Genomic DNA, 19,878 nt, shown 5'->3' with positions numbered 1-19,878 from the left:
TGACCTCCTGAGAGTGAAGCTTTGAGAGTGTCTGATCTGAAAAAAGGCTTTTCATTGTCCTTCAAGATCCTTCAAAATCTGGCCCAAACTTTCTTTATATTCTTATCTTGCATGACACTCTTTCCTATCACTTTTAATCTATCTAAAGTGGGCTTTGTTTTCCACTTTCTCACTGCTCTTTCTCACCTTAGGATTCTGTTCACATCAGTTTCTCTAACCAGCAAGCCATTCCCCTCGTATCCTCAGTTCCTCTTAAAATAACGCATAGCCCATCATCTGCTCTTCTGTAAGGCGGTTGCCTTTGCACATTCCCTTGCCTGGAGAAGCCCTTTTTTTCTCTGAATTTCCATGAGACTTGCACTCTTTTAGGCTGTGACTTGCAGCATTGTACCTAGTAATGTTAGTCATTCACTATATCCTCAGTATCTAGCACCTGCCGCATAGTAGGCACACAATACATATTTGTTAAATGGATGAATATTATAGTTTTGTTATCTTTTTACACTGTAAATGTCATGGAAGGGTCTATTTTGTTTATCTGTGTAACCTCCTACAGCATCTAGCAAGCTTGTTGAATGAGTGAATAAATGAAAGCTATTATTCCCAACTCCAGGTGTAGTTCAACTCAAATAATGAATAAATCTCCCAATTGTCTGGGCCATCTTTTGACATTCCTCTTCCCTTTGGGCACATTGTTTTGTTTACATCCCCATGAATGCTGTGTTCAGAATAGCAATACTAACAACTGATGATTGTGGTATGCAGAATTCTAAGACCATCTGCCAAGATTCCGAGCCGTTGGCATAACCATGTTTTCCCCATTATTTAAAACATAAATCTAGGTACTTCTGTGCAAGGGATTTGCAGATATATTTAAGGCATTGAATCAGTTAACTTTAAGTTAGGGAGATTATTCAGGTGGGCTGGACCTAACCACTTGAGCCCTATAAAACGAGAGAATTTTCTTTGCTCACACACAAAAAAAGAAGTCAGAGATTTGAAGCATTAAGGAATTGGATGCACAAGTATTTCTCTGTTGCTGACTCTGAAGATGCAGGGGACCACTTGATAAGGGATGTGGGTGGCCTCTAGGCCCTGAGGGTGACCCCACATGACAGCTAGCAAGGAAATGAGGACCACAGTCATACAACTGCAGAAAACTCAATTCTGCCACAACCACAGGAGCTCAGAAGCAGATTCTGCTCAGCCGCAGATGGAAACCATACCTGAGGCAACGCCTGAATTTCAGTCCGGTCAGGTCCTGAGCGGGAACCCAGCCTCGCCATGCCCAGACTTCTGACCTACAAAAACCTTGTGATAATAAATCTATGTTGCTTTAAGTTGCTAAGTATGGCACTTTTTGTGACACAACCGTAGGAAACTGATACAGTGATGAGGATGAAGGCATAGAGAAACAACCTTCAAGAAGGACTGGACGAAAGAAAGAGCAACAGCAGGCCCCAAGTTTTGCATCTCTGTCTTATGACTCTGATTCTTCAGCTCCAAGCTCCACAACCACTAACAACTACAGGTCTTGATTCTGTCCCTGGCCACTCAGGTACCCTCTAAGAAAGAGGATTGAGACATGATTAATGAATGAATGTCTTCTTTTTGTCTGGCTTTTGCTTTTAGGCTTAGAATAGAGGTACATGCTCTTTTCCACTGATCCCCCCTCTAATAAGAGTACCGACCTGAAACAATTGACCTTAAAAAATAAAAATAAGTAACCAGCCCCCAGAGCCCTTGCAGGCAGCATTAGCATTCTTCAGTCTCCCTGGGTTGTGTCCTGGGAGTTTCGGAGAAATGAATCTTATTATTAGTCTGATGCCAGTGACTGCTCCTGACAGCTCCCTCCTCCCTCCCGCAGCTGCCGCGCCAGCACAGGTGTCATGAAGCTGATGGCTTCTCTGGCGTTGGGGGGGGGGGGGTGGCGGGGGAAGGTGCATTGAGCCATCAGCTCCAAGCCCGGTACAGGCTCTTGGGAAGCTTGACTCCCACTGAGGGCTTCCACATGTCAGAGGAGCCCCCAGATCTGTGTTCCCTGGACTTTCTCAGGCAGATTTCCCTGGCAGAGTATAAGATAGGTCATTCAGAGGTCTTCAGCATCCCACCTGTTAGTCCTGAGATCTGTCCTCCACACAGAGGCATGCATAGAGTGTATGTGTATATTTTTTTAAATTATGAAGTGAACACATGTGTAAAAAGTAATCATGAAACAAACATTGTTAGCACCTCGGAAGGTCTCTCATTTTTCCCTTTCCAAACACAATCTCTCCCTCCTCACAGACAGAGATAATCACTATCCTGAAGTTCACGAAAATTACTTCCTTGCCTCTAAAAAAAATCCCTCTTTTTGATACCCGTGTATGCATCTCTAAGTAGAGGTAGTCTTACTATGCCTGTTTACAAACTTTATGGAAATGGAATGTGTGCCCTCTTTTGCATCTTGCCTCTCAGCATTGTATTTTTGAGATCTATCATGTTATATCTTAACTGTAGGTTGCTCATTTTCATTGCTAATATTCCATTTTCTGAATATAGCACAATTTATTTATTCTTATCATGATGGTCATTTAATTTAGGTTGTTTTTAGCATTTGACTATTTAAGCTGCACTGCCATGCACATTCTGGTACACATGCACCTATTTACACAGGCAGTGGTTTAGCCAGGCCACGTGCGAGACCACGGCAGTGGGTGGGTATGCTGTGTATGTATCTCTAACCTTATAGAGTATGTCAACCTTCTTTCCAAATTGAATTCAAATGCATCCCCCCAAACAGCAGATTTAATTTTCTGATTCTCTGCATTTTTGCCAGCCACAGGTATATTCGTTTTCTTTTGCTGTATAGCAAATTGCCACAAGCTTTATGGCTTTAAACAACTTAGATGTATCACCTTACTGTTTGCCTGGGCCACAGTCTGGGCACAATTTAATGGGGTCCTTTCTTCAGGGTCTCCCCAGGCTACACTCAAGGTATCAGCCTGGGCTGGAGTCTCATCTGAGTCTCAGGATTCTCTTTCCCCTGGCTGTCGGCAGAATTCAATTCCTTGCAGCTGTAAGACGCACGGACACTGCATCAGCAAGGCCAAGAGAAGCACGCCTCTCGACGTTTTGCCGCATTCTAAAGGCCCCTTTGATTAGGTCAGGCCCACTCGGCATAAACTCCTTTTTGATTAACTAAAAGTTGATGGATTGTTAATCTAATCACAGGACTGCTATCCTATTCACAGATTCTGCCCACAGTCAAGGGGAGGGGATTACACAGGACCTGTACATCATGGGGTGGGAATCTTGGAGACCTTCTCAGAATTTTGCCAGCCACACTTGGTATTCTCAGATTGTTTAAGTGTCAGCTACTAGATCATGTAAATTTTTGAATATCTGAAGGCAAGCAATTTTTCATGTTTATTGATGACTTGCATTTCTCTAGGTGTTTATTTCATATGCTTTGCAGATATTTCTCCAACCTGATTGAGCAATATTCTTCAGTAATAAAATAGTATCATAGATAACACTTATTGAGTGCTTATCCTTTGTCAGCCATTTACATGCATTACCTCTTTTAATATACTTAAAACACTCTGAGTAGGTTCTATTGATTTCTCCATTTCATACATGAGGAAATTGAAGCTCCAAGGGGGTAGGCAACCTAACAAGGGCGTGTGGTAGGGATGTCACCGATTTGATCTTTGAACCAGCCCAGTCTGACTTCAGAACCCATCGTCTTAAACTCTAAGGGAACCTAGCATGCTGATACAAGGGATAAGGGGATTTGCTCCCTGCCATGATAGGCAAATGGTCTCATTTCTTTTATGACAAAAATATTGCTCATATGAGTGAAAGCCTGACCCTTTATATTTTCCAGGTTAAGCCCTGCCTCTTCCTCTTGTTCTGTGGCCTCTGAGCTAGCTGCTTCTCTCCCCTCCAGTCTAGCCAGCACACTGCTGTTACATGGATCTTCTCCAGGCTTCAAGTGCACATGTCTGACCCTACCCAAATCTTATGGGACAAACTGGGACTCTGGCCTCTAAGTCCCTTCTCAGTCTGACCCCAAATTCCTTTCCCAGCCTCATTTCCCCAAACCCTCTTCCCTGGCCCTTGGAAATCACCAGAGTATACACAGCCCCATGCTGTACTCAAGCTTTACCCCTAATTGGGAGCTCTAGTCCCCTGCTGTCCTCCCCATCCCCCACCATTCTACTCATCTCTCAAGGCCCACTTCAATTTATATCTTGTGAATCAGTCATCTCTTAACCTCTCTCTCCTACAGAGATCTTTCCCTCCATCTTATGAGTTCTCATAGCATTTATAATTTTTACCCTTTGACACCTGGTCAGATCTGCCTTGATAATACTACCTAATTTTTTACATGTCTCAATAAAATCACTTGTTCATTGCTGATTGGTTATCTCCTGAATGGTTTTCAGTCCTTATTTTACTTGAATTTTCCATAGCATCTTAACCTAGGAAATGAGGACTCATTCTGGAAATTTACTTCTCTATTGGTTTCTAGGACATCTTTTTCTCTTAATTTTCTTCCTACTTTGGACAGTCCTCTTTGTCCATATCCTAAATGGCTGTTCTTTGGGATTCTGTCTGTGGCCCTTTTCCTGGCTACTTCTTTGTATCATAGCCCTGCTGCACTGCCACCCCATTGGACTCCCTCTCCCACTGGACTCCCTGAGGTCAAGCACGGTGTCCGGTCTTTATTGCATCCCTGGGGCCCAACCCAGACACTTGCAGAGCAGGTGCCTTGCTTTATGCAGTTTGTGAGTTCCCACAGTCTCTCTGACATTGCATTGCATGTGGCAGGTGGTACTCATGGACGGCTGAGGTGGGACTCATGGTGAACGGATGCGGACAGGGGTACAATTCCTTCAGAAGGACATCCCCTTGGGAATTCCTTTTTCCATTTTTTGACTTGGGGTGTGTCTATATGGGGAATGCTAGTTGTCTTCAAATAGTTAAACTTTAGACAGCTCTTTGGCCTTTAGTTCAATTCATACCTTTTGAATTCCCTCAGATTTATTCTGGTTTATTGCTTGTAAGACAGCTGGTGCTCTGTCTCTGACCTAGCTCCCAAAACCAGACATGGAAGCGTAAATCAAATAACTGATATTTGGACACTGAGTTTCTGTCCTCAAAATGTTTCTACATCTCCTCATTTGGTCTTCATTAGAATACTGAATGTACGAATTCATTAATTAAAAAGGTTTCTTGATCTAGGCACTGTCCAGGGTGCTGGGGGAGCCATGGAGAACCACTACCACATCACTGGCTTTAATGATTTTGGCAATGCACCTGCTGCCCTTATTCCCATTTGAAGCTGAGGACAGGAAGGCCCTGACAAATTATAAGTTTCCCATGGTTACTCTGTTGGTAAGTGAAGGATCAGGAACTTGAATCCAGATCTTCTTACCCCAAGTCCATATTTTATTGTATCAATTTTCATGGCTAAAACACCTGCCAAACCCTGAAGGTCAGCGGAAATGTGTTTTTCTTGCCATGAGTGGTTTGCAAGTTTTGTCACTTCCTGAAAGAGAAACAGAGGAGCAACAAGAATACTGTTTGAAGCAACACTTAGCTTTTTCTCTCAGGTTCTTTCATGTTGAATGGCCCAGGTTCCAGGAAGATTTATTTTATTTTTCCATTAATGATCCCAGAGCTCATCCAGGCCTGAGGGACTTGAAAACCCCTGACCAGAACCCCTGGACCCCCCAATCTCTGACCATAGGCTGAGGGTAGGGAAGTGTAAGCAGTTTGTCTCCCATACCCGGCACAGCTTGCACACTTATTGCCTTTCTCTGAGTCCTGGGGGCCTCATTGCCTGGATCTCCACCCCCGACCCCGCTAACTTCCCTCAGAAGAAAGCAAAGGTTAACTGAGATCACACAGCCAGGTGGATGCCTGGATTCACTTTCCCTGGGGCTAATTATGGAGCTACATTAGATAAAAGTCAACATATGTTGTAAAAGGCACTGTGTATCATTGCTTGACAGTTTCCAACAATGTGCTCATGTAACAGCTGTCAAAGGCAGTGCTAGAAAATGAGGAATATGTTGATTTATGTATATCAGATCTGTCCTCACGCTCTGTAGTGGAGCGGACCAGGCAGGCTCAGCTCTGTGGGTGGAGACTCCAGGAGGGGCGGCCAAGGAAGGAAGGAAATTCCCTTAGTTCAGAAGTGCCTGGAAGGGATGGCTGAAGCCTGAAGCAGCTGCCACTTGCTGAGGTCCTTTGCAGTAAAATTGCCTAGGGGACATCTGTTCCCTTTTTACAATAGAGAGAAAAGTAAAATCCATCTCCTAAGGAGCAGGGGCTGCTAAGGTAACCTCCTGTGCTGTCCTTGGTCTACTGGATGGGACGTATGGTCACACTACGGAGGAAATGTCTGCCCCATTTTACATGGCTTTTGGGAAAGGGGGTTTCTCTTAAAGTAACTGCTTTGAATTTTCTTTATAGTTAGGGCATTTAAAACAATTAGTTAATTAATTTAAAAGATGTTTAATTGACAAATAAAGATTGTATATATCCAAGGTGTATAACATAATGATTTGATATATGAATACATGGTGTCATGATTGCCACAACCAAGTTAATTAACATTTCCATCACCACCCTTGCTGATTTCCCGCGTCTGTTTATCTCGTGACTGAAGGTTTGTAGCCTTTGACCAAAATCTTCCCATTTCCCTTATGCCCGCAGCTGCTGGTAACCACTGTTCTACTCTCTTCTTCTATGAGTTTGACTTTCTAAGATTCTATGTGTGGCTGGACGTGGTGGCTCATGCCTGCAATCTTAGCACTTTGGGAGGCCGAAGCGGGTGGATCACCTGAGGTCAGGAGTTCAAAACCAGCCTGGCCAACATGGTGAAACCCTGTCTCTACTAAAAATACAAAAAGAAAATTAGCAGGGCGTGATGGTGGGCACCTGTAATCCCAGCTACTCAGGAGGCTGAGGCAGGAGAATCGCTTTAACCCGGGAGGCAGAGGTTGCAGTGAGCGGAGATCATGCCACTGCATTCCAGCCTGGGTGACAGAGCGAGACTCCGTTTCAAAAAACAAAATGAAACGAAACAAAACACCACAAGATTCTACATGTAAATGAGATAATATAGTCTTTCTGTCTCTGGCTTATTTCACTTAGCATGATGTCATCTAAATTCACCCCCGTTATTGCAAACGACAGGATTTCCTTCTTTTTATGACCGAATGGTATTCAATTGTGCATAGATACCACATTTTCTTTATCCATTCATATGGCGATGGACACTTAGGTTGTTCCCATTTTATCTTGGTTGTTGTGAACAGTGCTGGAATGAACATGGGAGGGCAGGTATCCCTTCAGCACACTGACTTCATTTCCTTTGGGTGTAGACCCAGCGGTGGTATTGCTGGATCACATGGTCGTTCTATTTGTAATTTTTTGAGGACCATCTGTGCAGCGTTCCATAGTGGCTGTACCAATTTACATTCCCACCAACAGTGTGCCACAGCTTGCTTTTCTTGACCTACTTGCCACTGCTGATCTTTCATCTTTTTGATAAGAGCTATTCTGACAGGTATGAGGTGATATATTTCATTGTGGGTTTTTATTTTTTTTTTGGACAGCGTCTCACTTTGTCTCCCAGGCTGGAGGACAGTGGTGTGGTCTCAGCTCATTGCAACCTTACCTCCCCAGTTTCAGCAATTCTCATGTCTCGGCCTCCTGAGTAGCTGGGATTACAGGCACGCACCGCCACACCCAGCTAATTTTTATATTTTTAGTAGAGGTGAGGAGGTTTCACCATGCTGGCCAGGCTCATCTCAATCTCCTGGCCTCCATCTGTCTTGTGTTGGGATTATAGGCATGAACCACCACACTCAAACTCATTGTGGCTTTTTAATGAGCAAACTCAATTTTTTAATTTGTTTTGTATTTTTTCCCCAAATTATGTTAAAAGAGGAAATCAAACAAGTTTTCTCTTGCCTTTAAAAAGCTGTCTCTGTTTTCTGTGTGGTTTTCTCTTGGGGCCATGCAAAGGGACCACTGGTCTCAGAGGATCTGATTATTACGTAGAAAGTCACTTTGGTGTTACTGTTGGAACCCCCACTGCATTCCAAATTTATCATGGGCTTCTCTCTTTGTCCTCATTTTTTTTTGCCTTTCCTACACAACAAGCTCAGTTATAGCTTCCCCCTCTTTAAATGGTAAGAAGTGACTTAGTAAGAGCATTAGGCTTGAAGCATAAAGCAAGCCCCTGAATACTAATGGAAAATTCAAACTCTTAAATAATTACCACTAAACTTGTAGTTCTGGGGAATCTTTCACTAATAAACCAAAACAAATACTTCTGCTTACTTGTTGATGTTTATTGGGACAAAAACAGAGACTCCCTATGTACTTCCATAGCCTCCAGCACAGTGTCTCTGCGGGTGAGAAGGGGGCGGGATTGCAGAGTGCACCTGGCTTTGTCTAAGGTGGGACTTGTGGTTGGTGAAGTAGCCTGGAGGGCCCTTACTGCAGGCCAGAGGGAAGAGCAAGCCTCCTTTCCCCTCTCGAGGCTTGTCTGTCCTCCATCCAGTTGTGGCACTGATTGTGTTGATGAGGATGTGCTCTGGTTCCTTGTTTACACATTCTGCCACCACCGTGCTGGCCACATGCACCATGGGGGATGTCAGATGTCCCCCAGTGCCGCCGCATACCCAGGCCCTGGATGGTACACCGTGAGGCATGTCCGTATTAGGCAAATGCTCCTCTGACTCTAGATCTGCTGACCTCCCAGGAGGCTTCCAGGTCATAACCAGGTATAGCCAGACTCCCACCACTGAATCGATTTCTAGCAATCTAGGTAATGGAGAAAGCCACTTGCAGGTTCCCACTCTCATCACTGAGACGCTGTGGGGACAGCTGATTGCATAACCAGCCAATGAAATCTTCACGGGCACTGCACATTCATTAGTGAAGGTTCAAAAAGAAGATTCACAACACACCAAGGGTAATTAACGTAGCCAATTCACAATTTTAATCTGCAAAAGCAGGTGTGCTCTGTCCAGAATAAGTGAGGAAGCGAACAGCAGTGAGCTAGCTGCAGGGGCCATATGAGCTTTCAGCCAGTGATCCGTATCTTTTCTTGGAGGGTGCATCCTTTGGGATGGCTGCATCTCTATTAACCTGACTACCAAGAATGAGTAGAGAACTTGATTTATAGGTGGTGTGAAGACCATCTTAGCTAAGCATGAAGAAATTTCAAGAGCAGTTGTGAAGAATTTATTGGAGCAGTCTTGTAAAAATGTATCTTTCTTTATTAGTGATCAGAAAAACATTTTAGATAAAAGGGTTCTATTACTTTAAGACGGAAAGGTAGTGTGGAGTGGTGAGAAGAACACGGAATTCAGAAGCAAAGAGTTAAGGGTATTGGTTTATTAGCTGTGTGATCCTGAGCAAGTTAATCAACATCTCAGAGGCTGGGCTTTTTTTCATCTGTAAAATGGAATAATCATAGCAGCTTTATGAAATTGTGGTAAAAATTAGATAATAAATATAAAAGTACTCTTTAAACTTAGTATACATTTATATTTGCTGTATTTCCTCACTTGTAAGACATATTCCCCCCCATGTTTTAACATTTCTAAAATCAATATGTTTCTTATAATTGATATGTATATTCAATGTGGTTGTTCTTTCCTTTCTCCCTGGAAAGTTATTAGATTGATGGCATGTCTTGCAATCAATGACTTCTTAGAGACATAAAAATATGGTAGTTCAATAAAATGAAAATAGTTTTATCTGGCTCTGGAGGTCAGATTTATTATTTTTCATTTGGGTGTTTAGAGTCATCTATTCATGTGGCATAGCTCCCATTTATTAAGTGCGTTTCATTATTTGCAACAAAATAGTACCTAGTGCACAGGCTTTTTTGCAGAATTCCCATTTCCTCTTAATTATATTTGGTTTTGTAGTTGGAACAACACTGGCTTGTCAACATTACTGATGGGTGAGTTAAGGGATGGCGATGATGGGGAAGTGTATGTGTAGCGGAGGTGCCTCAAGGATAAGGTCTCGCCATCATTACTGGTGGAGGTCAGGGACAGACTCTTAGCTTCTGGGTGTACCATCAACCCTAGTCCAGCACTTGCTTGACAAACTCTTAGAGACTCCAAAGAAAAAGCCCTATAAAGTGGAAAGTTTTATTATTATTAAAAGATAAGATTACTTAGACACCAAAATGCAGTTTTCTTTCTTCTAGATTGATTTTTATTAACTTGAATGAAGACTCTTCTTTATACCTGATTGTGCCATTTTATTTTCAAAAACACACACACTGTATTGACAGTCTTATTCCCTCATTGAATTTTCTGCAGGTTTTTGTTGTCTTTTATGAGGCTATTCCAGTGACGGAAAAAGTTAAATGGAATTTATCGCAATATATTTACCTGGCTAGGTTGTAACTATTTCTAAAATAAATAAAACTTTTAAGACAAGAGAACTGAAAAAGTGCAGCTATCCATTGAAGGCTTCTCACCTCCCCTTGGGAGGAATAAACATGCTTCCCACTTACTGCATAGCTTTTTCTAGGGCCCCTTTTGTTTTTCCCAAATAACCATTGTCTAAATAGAGTGGCTTGTATGAGATTGTACACCCTGTGAGTGGTCCTATTAATATTCATTAGTAAAATGTACACAAGGCACTGATCCATAGGTTTTTTTATTCAAAGATATCGTTTCAGTGGTAAAAGTTCAATTTTGATCTACTGGGTAGAGTCAACGCAGGCTGAAATCGTGATCCTGAATTCCACCTCCTCCCATCCTTTCCGAACCTGCAAAAAATATTAACAACTTTGGCCCAAACTGAAGCCGGGAAGACGTGAAAATGAAGCAATAAATGCTGTTAGACGCCAAGTTCGGAATTCATCTGCTCCTGTTGAAGGCCTGATGGTGTCTGCAATGCAAATCTCAGAGTCATGCCTTAATCATTGCCGCAGGGAGACAATTAGGGTTAAAATATAGATTTCTAGATAACGAGAGCAAATAGTAAAGAAATAAATACACAACACAAAAAGAGCTAATGTGCCTCATTTATAGCAACACTTTCCTCAAGGAGGCCTGAAGGGATTTCGAGCTGGAGGATGGGCTTCCTGGATGTGGAAGAGACTCCAGCTTTTATGAAGGAAAGATGAGGATGGCCTCCCAGGACCTCGAGTTCAAGTTGAGGGCCCCTAAAATCAAGGCAACTGAATAGTTTTACATTTTATATTTTATACTCTGGCGGTTAAAAACACAGGCTCTCAAATCAGGCCCATGTTGAACTCTCAGCTCAGCCAATTAAAGCTCTATGACCTTGGGCAAATCACTAACCTTCTTTGAGAACTAAGACTTTAAGTTTCCTCATCCAAAGGGCTATGATTCTCCTTGGTGTGTTCCAAGGACTGAATGAGAGGGTATGTATAAAACGCTTAATGAAACGATCAATCTTAGCTGTCATTATTATTAAAATCACTGGCCGTACCAATCACGAGTTTATTTTCTTCTGAGAGACAACCCAGCGGAAGCCAGGCTTGCCGGCCGCTCTTCCTTTAGCCTTCCTTCCTGTTAGAACGTTGTGTGAGAATTGGCGCTGCTCGTGACTGTGTTTCGTGGGAGAAGGTGGACGGCTGCGTCTGGGAGGGCATGGTAAGCCCCCCTCTGGCCCTGCTGTGGTGACAACAGACTCCTCTGGGGGTCCTGCCCCAGTCGGTCCCCTCGAGAGCGGCATTGCCCAGCGGCTGCTGCGCGCGCAGCGCCATCCCTGGACTGGAATAATTCAGGAGCACGAGCTCTGGCCCCGGCACGGCCCCAGCCCGCCCCGCGGTGTCGCTTTTCCACGCCTTCCCGCCTCCCTGGGCTTCGGCTTTGCTCCCGGGTTGCAGGAGCTGTGCGGGGCCCGTGGCTGCCAACTCTGGCCGTGCGTTACAGTCACCACCTCAGCCCAACGAAGTCAGAATCTCTAGGGTGGGGTCTGGGACTTCTCCAAAGCCTCCCAGGTAATTTTTTTTTAAATGTGCAGCCAGAACCGAGAGTCTCCAGACTAGCTCGATGGTTCCCAAGCTGCGCTTGTCCGGAGCCGGGGCCGCTGATGCGGGGGGCTCGGAGGCCTCACTTCAATCAGGGCTGCTGCTCTGGGAGCCGATGCCGGTTTTCTGCTCAAGATTTTATGAAAAGAAAGACTTCTGCTGCTACAAACCAAATCGAAAGCTTTGAAAATTGTTGGACTCAATGGTGTCTGCTGCCATTTGGCGTTAGTCTCGTGATCTGAAACCTGATTTATTCTGGAAATTACTATTTCTTTTCATTTCTCATCATGGAGTCTAATAAATCCCCTTATATTTTAAGGGTCATCTTGAACGTACCCTTAATAATAAAGTAATGAAGTTTTGTTTTAATCATTATTAAAAGCATCAATATAATATGCTAACATTTAAAAATAAAAAGTCATATCCTGCTCTGTGAATACGTCAGTAATTTACATAGACTGATTGAATAAAAATTTGGAATTTATAACAGATGTCCTGTTATTTTCAGATGCCAACTGGAAATAAGGTTGTATTTACATATAAGCTATATATCCATATTTAAGTGAATATAAGTTATTTACCTTGTACTTTCAGCATCTGTGCATCTATCCATGTGTATATTCATTCACTTTTTTCCTTCAAGAATTACTCCCTATTGGAGATTGGCTACAAGACTTTGTGCTATGGGAGGGGTGTGTGTGTGTGTGTGTGTGATAAATGCTTATGTGTATGGATATAGGCTTATAGATAAATACAGGAAAATATACACACTTATGTCAAGTGTGTGGCTATAGTTGTCAAAGATGCACATTTATTTCTAGATGCTATGGATTCAGTTTCCTGTTCACTGAATAAAAATAGTTTTCACAACTATTTTGGAAAAAAGTTTACAACAAATTTTACTCTCTTCACTTGTGTAGTTCAAGATTCCTGAAATATATTCGGTTAGAAAAAAAATAACATCAGATGAAAGTACAGATATATTAGGGACATACCTGAAAGAGTTAATATAATTAGAATGAATAATCACAAAATATGAAATAAGGACCCAATGTTAATAAATGCAGATGCCAACTAATCCAGAAAAACGTGTGTAATGGGAAAGGAGAGAAAGCAGTTGGGTTTCAGAGAAGCCCAGCTGTGTTTTTGGGTGAATTCAGATGCATCACTATTTTTCAAACCTGGGGATGTTTTTTCACTGATGCCAGGACCCACATCTCCGACACTAAATTGGACTATCGGGGCCTGGAATCTCAGCGTCAGTGATGAATACTCTGCCCAGGTGATTGTAATATGCAGTCACAGTGGAAAATGACTGAACCTTCAGTGATAACTGGAGTTGGGGCATATTCCACACGGGAGTCAGGCCTGTATGCACACTATTTTTGCAAGAAGCTGGCAAATTCTACAAGGAGTTTTGGTGTCATGGGAGGTTAGTTAGGTTATAATTGGCTCTAATTGGCTCTCCCCACAGCTGAAACATCGTCTGCCTAGAGCCGAGTGACACTCCAAAAGGGGAGAGATGTGCTCCGACCTTTGAAAACATCAAAGAAGTCACTTCCAGCACAGCTCTTATAGCCCAGTGCCCTGCAGCTCAGCAGGGCTAGGGCCGAGCCCAGCAAAACTGATAGGAAACAGCTTTTGCAGAATAAGATTTTTATCTTTCCTCCTGGAACAGCAGAGCAGGCAGACTCTCAGAAAAAGGCCTGGGGTGGGGAAGGAGGCAGAACCCTGACTTCTCAGCCAGCACCTGCTCGTTACCTGGTTTCACTACCGCCCAGTATCTTTTGGGCTTCTAATTCCCCTTCCAATGGCGAAACAAAACTCTATACATGGGTATGTTAGCGTGAATGAGTAACCCTTAAAACATGAAGGGGTTTAATACTTACTATGTACTAGGTAATCAGTCTTCAGCAGTTAACATACCTATAAGGCATCCAGGGCCTAATTTTACTCATGTCTCCAGTTTTATCTTTTACAGCTCCATACACCAAACATATGGAATCATTTCCCTTCCCCTAAATAAGCCCTGTGTTCACATCTCTCTCTCATTATTATTATTATTATTATTATTATTATTATTATTATTTGGTCTCTATTCTTCTCTGTGCAGTCAGCTCAGTGTGGACAGGGACTCTCATTAATTAATTAATTAATCTCATAGCTCTCAGCAATGCAGTGCATTATTCACAGTGGCAGGTATTCAAATATTTGTTGAATAAGTGGGAAAAGTATAATACGGCAAAGCCATGAGATAATGCCTTAATTTCCCAGTGGTCTGCCATCCAAGTCAGAGTGAGAAGATTCAAAACCCATGAAGTGCTTATGTTCCAGGTGATAACAGTCTCCTGTGGGAGCAAACACAAGAGTAATGATACGTAGAGCCCAGGGCAGCAGGGGTGCAGAGGAAGTTTCTCTTTCCTTTCCAGGGGTACATGTGGTAGGGAGCCAGCCTGGCATAGGTGGACAGAGCAGTACAGCCTGCTGTGAGACCCTGTGGGTGGGGAACGGGTCAGGGCTTGCCCAGGGCCACTGGGGACCCTGAGTGGCCAGAGGTGAGCAGGCCCAGAAGGCCAGTGGTCGATGTCTGAAGGAAGGTGCCAAGGATTAAAAATGAGAACTATATATTTACATTAAATCGAGGTTATTGGAAGGTGCTAGGAGTGGACTGAAATAGGAAGAGGTATGGTAAAGAGGTAGACACAAATAAAGAAGATCCGCCACTGCCAGAAGCAGCCTAGGATGCTGGATGTCGCTGTCATGACCTCCATAGTGGGCGGGAGCACTGAATTCAAGGTTGGGTGGACTTCGTTCAGTCCCACCTCTGCCACCTATGAATTGTGGGCTCTTGGGTGGGACACTTTGCCCGTCTAAGCCTCTGAAAAACGGGGGTGTGATGCTTGCTGCAAGCACAGCTGAAACTGAGCAGCAAGGATCCCTGAAGTGAAAGGAGGCAGAACCTTTGAGCTAGGGCAGGCTCTTTGGCAGGTGGTCAGGAGACACTGCCTGCTGCCTGGCCACCTCTTGGACCTTCCCCTTCCATGTATGGCCTCCCCTCATGTTTGCAAAAGGAGGTCAGCAGCATCAACTGGTGGCAACGTGCTCCTTTTCTTTTTTTTTTGTTTTATAACCAACAGGACAAGGGGAGCAGCTTCTGTTCTCAGAATCCCTGAGCTGCGCTCCTCTGGAGTGTCACCCCCAGGCTGGAGGAGATGGCTGTGTCAGTTTCCCATTGCTGCTCTAACAAAGCGTGCAGATTCTGCAACTCAGAACCAGAGACGTCCGTTGCCCCACAGCTCCAGAGACTGGAAGTATGGGATCAAGGTACTGGTTGGGCCCCCTTCCCTCAGGCAATGCTAGGGAAGGATCTCTCCTGGCTTCCGGCGGTTCCTTGGGGTGTGTGGCATACCTGCCCCTTGCCCTCCCCCAACACCTGTCTTCACAAGACCCTCTCCCTGTGAAGCTCATTGTCCACATTTCCCCTTTTTATTCGGCAACCAGTCATATGGGATTACGGCATACCCTAATTACCTCATTTTAACTTGATTAACCTCTGCAAAGACCCTATCTCCAATGAAAGTCACGTTTCTGGGTACTGGGTGTTAGGGCTTAAACATATCTTTTTGGAGGAAGACGCAATTCAACCCATAACCACAGTCCATCCCTGAACTACATGCTGCAGAGGGAGAGACCTGGTTGGTTGGCTTAGGTCATCTGAGAGGGATGCATGTGGCGCAGTGGTTCGCAGGGCCCACACTCCCCTCGCAGGTACTGGGAGAGTAACAGGAGCCCAGCACCTGGCATAGAGAAGGCTCTCAGAGTCTGGACTAGAGACTACATATTAGCCGTGTAACTTGGAGGAACGTACTTACTCTCCCTAAACTTCAGCCGCAAAATGGAGATGACGCTACATGCCTGGAAGGGTGGCTGTACCAACCCAGCAAGACATCAGGCCTGGAGTAAGTGCTTAATAAATGGAATTGTCACTGGTTGCTGTTGTTACGATTACTACTGTGTCCGGAATTGGTGGGTTCTTGGTCTCACTGACTTCAAGAACGAAGCCGTGGACCCGCGCGGTGAGTGTTACAGTTCTTAAGGTGGCGTGTCTGGAGTTTGTTCCTTCTGGTGTTTGGATGTGTTCAGAGTTTCTTCCTTCTGGTGGGTTCGTGGTCTTGCTGGCTCAGGAGTGAAACTGCAGACCTTTGCGGTGAGTGTCACAGCTCTTAAGGCTGCGCGTCTGGAGTTGTTTGTTCCTCCCGGTGGGTTTGTGGTCTCGATGGCTTCAGGAGTGAAGCTGCAGATCTTTGAGGTGAGTGTTACAGCTCATAAAGGCAGTGTGGACCCAAAGAGAGAGCAGTAGCAGGATTTATTGTGAAGAGCGAAAGAACAAAGCTTGCACAGTGTGGAAGGGAACCCGAGCGGGTTGCCACTGCTGGCTCGGGCAGCCTGCTTTTATTCTCTTATCTGGCCCCACCCACATCCTGCTGATTGGTAGAGCTGAGTGGTCTGTTTTGACAGGGCGGATTGGTGCGTTTACAATCCCTGAGCTAGACACAAAGGTTCTCCAGGTCCCCACTAGATTAGCTAGATACAGAGTGTCCACACAAAGGTTCTCCAAGACCCCACCAGAGCAGCTAGGTACAGAGTGTCGATTGGTGCATTCACAAACCCTGAGCTAGACACAGGGTGCTCATTGGTGTGTTTACAAACCTTGAGCTAGACATAAATGTCTCCAAGTCCCCACCAGAGTAGCTAGATACAGAGTGTCCATTGGTGCGTAGCCAGACACAGGGTGCTGATTGGTGTGTTTACAAACTTTGAGCTACATACAGAGTGCTGATTGGTGTATTTACAATCCCCTAGCTAGACGTAAAGGTTCTCCAAGTCCCCACCAGTCAGGAGCCCAGCTGGCTTCACCCAGTGGATCCCAAACCGGGGTCGCAGGTGGAGCTGCCTGCCAGTCCCGCGCCATGTGCCCACACTCCTCAGCCCTTGGGTGGTCGATGGGACTGGGCACAGTAGAGCAGGGGGCGGCGCTCCTTGGGGAGGCTTGGGCCGCACAGGAGCCCAGGGGAGGTCGGGGGAGGCTAAGGCATGGCGGGCTGCAGGTCCCGAGCCCTGCCTGCTGGGAGGCAGCTAAGGCCCAGCGAGAAATCCAGCGAGCGGAGCGCCAGTGGGCAGGCGGGACCCAGCACACCCTCCGCAGCTGCTGGCCCAGGTGCTAAGCCCCTCATTGCCCAGGGCCGGCACCCGGAACTGGCGCTGGCCCACAAGCACTGCGCGCAGCCCCGGTTCCCACCTGTGCCTCTCCCTCCACACCTCCCCGCAAGCTGAGGGAGCTGGCTCCGGCCTCGGCCAGCCCAGGAAGGGGCTCCCACAGTGCAGCGGCGGGCTGAAGGGCTCCTCAAGCACGGCCAGAGTGGGCGCCAAGGCCGAGGAGGCGCTGAGAGCGAGCGAGGGCTGTGAGGGCTGCCAGCACGCTGTCACCTCTCACTACTATAATACTTTGCTCTGGCCATGGTTGAAGGAGCTAAGTAGAGTCATTAGAAGAGACAAGAGTGCCACCAGAGGACCTGGAAGGACCTGGACAAGTGAGAGCGCTTGGCTTTGGAGACTTTGAAATTAAGGCCGTTAGAATGTTCAGGAGAGGATTTCTGGTAGTCAGCAAAGATACAGGCCTAAAGCTCTGGAGAACACTGGGGAGTGATGGCTTTGTCACAAGGCGATTGCAGAACTATGTGTGTAAGCCGGCTGGCTTGGGACAGACTGAGAATAAGGTGAGGAGGAGGATGTGGACCACACTCTGGGGTGCACCTGCACTTAGGCAGGGGGTGGCTAGAAAGGAACTCTATGGGGATCTAGAACCCCTGACAACAGTGTCTTATTTGAGGATACAAGATGTGAAAGAAAATGCTATAATTGAGTGGCATGAGCTCCAGAGGAGGAGGGGGTCACTGGGCAAAGTCCCAGGTCCGGTTTACATGTCCTCTGCCATTGCTTAATGGCTTTTGAGGAGCAGAGAGGAAGACTGAGCCTGGGGAAAGGGAGCCAGGTGGCAGAGTTGTGGGAAGCAAGGCTCAGGTTGAAAGCTGAGAATTGGATAGGAGTCTGGTGTTCCAGGAAATGAAAAGGGCAGAGGTGGAAGTGCGAAGGCCGTCTTCTGGACTACAGTGGGTGATTGCAAGCTGGAGCCCAGCGTGGAGTTCAGTCAGGGCAGGATTCAGAAGAGAATCCCAGGTCAGGAACCCTTTATTGGATATCAAAGCCCTGGAGAGTGGAGGAAGCTCCTGCAGCCTTCAGCAGGTGTTAGGGTATTGTGTCAAAATTCTGCCCCAGCAGGCACCATTCAACTAGAAGGTAACCCAGGCTTTGGGGGCTGACGAAGCTGGGGTGGTTCTGGCTCACATGGACGCACTAACAGGCACAGAAAGCTAAAACTGTAGATGCACATTTGGGGCTGGGGGTGGAAATGATGACTCCTTAGGAGAAATATGCTATAGAAATTCTAGGCATTTTTTCTCTAGTCTGGCACAAGTTCAAGGCTCTGCGAATGTTATAAACCAAAAAGAATTTTTTTCCAACCTTGTCAAAATACTTTGAATGGATAAAATGAATGCATACTCTAATTATTTAGTGGTTTCTTCTTAATTTGTTGGTCTAAGCATCGTGCTTTTGTGATGCAGTCTGTGTTTCTGGTGGGTTGACACATCCATTGTCTGCTCTACCATATAATCCCCTGGAAAAACAGGGATTGGGTCTATGTGAGTATACTTTTTATTGCTAGTAAAGTTCATGACTAAAGATAATTCTGCATGTTTCTTTTGGGGAGTGCAAACTATTGAAAAGACATTCTTTCATTAATGGAAACTCTTTCCAGTGTGCGAGGCAGTGACCAGGTGCTAACCTATTCATCTTCTGCAAGTGAAGACTGCAAGTGAGGGCGGCTGAGAAGTTGGCAGAAAACCCTTGGTTCCTGGTCTCCTGGCTGCACACACATGTCTTCTTTTAAGGCAGTCACTCCTAAACTTTGCTGCACAGTGGAATCACCTAGACATTAAAAAAAAATCTCCAGACATTCTGATTTCATTGGTGGTATAGCATGCAGCCTAAGCATCCTAGTTTTTCCAAGCTTCCCAGGTGATTCTAATGTGCACCAAAGTTTGGAAATCACTGTCATCAGGGCTACTCTCAGACCATTCAAATGAATAACATCATCATTGCATCTGTTAAAACACAAATAATAGAACACAGTATAAATCTCTATGATACTGGCTAATGAATCAGTGTCATAAGTGATTTATTCTGTTCTATGCAGTACTACAGATACGGTATGACACTGTATAGTACTGTATAGAACAGAATAAATCAGTATTATCAATAGAATATAGAAAAGACTGAATAGCCTCGACTTAAGTATATAAATATTCAATGATATACCATAAAGAAAGACTCACGGATTAGTGAGGAAGGGATCTATTATTTAGTTAGAAATATTGCCTAGTTATTTTAAAATAATCATTGTAAATTGTTGGGATTTTAGGGGATTTGATAAATAACTTCCTCTACACTGCCCATGTTTAAAATGAGTTGAGAGATAAAGTCAGAAAGAGAGAGGTCAATATATTACACTGATTACTTGCAGAGACTGGGTAGAGAATGTGGGTCTAGATGTGTTAGAAAACCAGCTCGCTAATGCTTTGCACCTGGACTAGAGAGACTTGCCCAGGTGGAGTCCCTGGCAGCACTAAACACGTCAGGTCTTCCCATGGGGCCAACTCTCAAAGCCAAGGGCAGAGGGGCAGACTAGTTGGGACCCCCAGTGGGAGTGCAGAGACAAAGAGGAA

At 45.0% G+C, this 19,878-nt stretch overlaps 1 protein-coding gene across 3 annotated transcripts in view; it reads left to right on the top strand.

Annotated features, from left to right (window-relative positions):
* Nucleotides 1–19,878, top strand: part of SPATA19 (spermatogenesis associated 19) — a 195,404-nt gene that overhangs the window by 46,891 nt on the left and 128,635 nt on the right. Inside the window, exons 9-10 of one of the 3 annotated variants that reach the window (XR_010147712.1) lie at nucleotides 15,172–15,358; nucleotides 15,803–16,025. The gene's annotated coding sequence lies outside the window, so the exon portion shown is untranslated. Of the gene's footprint in view, nucleotides 1–1,377; nucleotides 1,550–15,171; nucleotides 15,359–15,802; nucleotides 16,026–19,878 lie in introns of those variants that run through there. The other 2 variants (XR_001707640.4, XR_673161.4) reach the window with 2 other exon arrangements.

Source organism: Pan troglodytes, chromosome 9 (assembly GCF_028858775.2).
Source record: "Pan troglodytes isolate AG18354 chromosome 9, NHGRI_mPanTro3-v2.0_pri, whole genome shotgun sequence".
Taxonomy (NCBI): Eukaryota; Metazoa; Chordata; class Mammalia; order Primates; family Hominidae; genus Pan; species Pan troglodytes.
The sequence above is the reverse complement of the archived record's forward strand: the minus strand, read 5'-3'. Positions and strand labels throughout refer to the sequence as shown.